Source organism: Schistocerca cancellata, chromosome 1 (genome assembly GCF_023864275.1).
Source record: "Schistocerca cancellata isolate TAMUIC-IGC-003103 chromosome 1, iqSchCanc2.1, whole genome shotgun sequence".
Taxonomy (NCBI): domain Eukaryota; kingdom Metazoa; phylum Arthropoda; class Insecta; order Orthoptera; family Acrididae; genus Schistocerca; species Schistocerca cancellata.
Genome location: NC_064626.1, coordinates 358147069 through 358148746, shown reverse-complemented (window position 1 = coordinate 358148746; position 1678 = coordinate 358147069). Strand labels below are relative to the sequence as shown.

The 1678-nt window shown below is 43.6% G+C and overlaps 1 pseudogene; it reads left to right on the top strand.

The window, feature by feature from the left end:
• Window positions 1–283: 283 nt before the first annotated feature.
• Window positions 284–401, top strand: LOC126098575 (5S ribosomal RNA; annotated as a pseudogene).
• The last annotated feature ends 1277 nt before the right edge of the window (window positions 402–1678 follow it).

Sequence of the window (1678 nt, the reverse complement as noted above, 5' to 3'; positions counted from 1 at the left end):
TCGTTATGCTTGCTTCTGCCGGTAGTGTTCTGCCATACTGACATCGATAATTCTACAGTACCGCTGTCTGAATTTGGATTCTGGATACCAGATGACACATTGCGCGTTCCCATGGTCTGTCACCGTTTTGATGCGATCCGGGTCAAATCAACAACAAAAGACAAAGGACAAGGACTTTGAGAGCTGCTAAAAGTTTGGCAACAAACCACGATTCTCTACCTCTAATAATTTTCAAGTTATGATTTTTTTGAAATTATATCTAGACTTGATGAACAGCCTGTGTGCCAACGGCCTTGCCGCAGTGGTAACACCGGTTCCCGTCAGATCACCGAAGTTAAGCGCCGTCGGGCTGGCCTAGCACTTCGATGGTTGACCATCCGGTCTGCCGAGCGCTGTTGGCAAGCGGGGTGCACTCGGCCGTAGTGAGGCAAACTGAGGAGCTATTTGATTGAGAAGTAGCGGCTCCGGCCTCGTAAACTGACATACGGCTGGGAGAATACTGTGCTGACCACATGACCCTCCATATCCGCATCCAGTGGCGCCCATGGGCTGAGGATGACACGGCGGCCGATCGGTACCGTTGGGCCTTCATGAACTGTTCGGGAGGAGTTTAGTTTATAACGCCCTGTATAGCGTAACGTTAATACAGCAGAAAATAACAGTAACTATATCCTTTTCTTCAAGCTTTTCTCGCAACTACATGTAACACGAATGCTAAGTTTTCATCAATATTGTTTAAGGTATAACACTATGAACTGGTGAAAAAAATTGACTGTTTGAGACCAGGGACAAACCCGAAGACCGTAGTTGAAGTCTTCAGTGCTACTGAAAGCAGACTGCACTACTTACTACCGCCCTACTTCTCAAATATCAGACAGGAAGTCCCTGCGAAGTGAACGTCCGCCAAGTTTCTGAAAGTTCACAGCTGCAAGGTCAGACATTTGCATATGGCTTTGTGAAGACTCGAACCAGTGCCGCTAGGAGCATGACCAGAAATGTCACGGCGTTATATCAGTCCAGTCTGTGCTGACAACTTTAGTACATTATTTTTTTACTATTATTCGCTGTCATGAACAGCAGGGGGTTCCAAACTTCTGCTGTATGTCAGACAATGAAGTCTTTATAAGTTCTTGTGTCTGAGATCGAAAACCATAGCGCAATTGACATAGATATTTTTAAACATACACCGTGTTCGAACATAATGACTATCTTGAGGGAAACAATCTACTGAAAGATGAACAACTTGTTCAGTTATTAAATCCAGAGTTTGATGTTATTAGGAACAATAGAATAAGCAGCTTTGTAGAGGGCCTCCTTTGCAGATAACTGTTAATTTATAGACATTTTACCAGTATGACGGAATATCATTTAATTTATTTGCCACTGTGCTTAGGTGATCGTTCAGTTTCGTTTGGCACACCAACAGTGTGTCCCTATTGTAACTGCTGTTCACTAAAAATTCACTCAGAAGACCGTCAAATTTAGCGATACGCTGAGGTATCGTACACATCATTTTACGGCATTTAAATTCAGCTAATAAACATTACACAAGTGGACTCCTCTAGCACAATGAAACTACATTTGGTACATATTGACGCTTTACTAGCGGATGCAGCGATTGTAACTGACGTCTGGGGCTCAGTGTTGGCTGGCTCTGTCCTACAGTAATTACAATTAT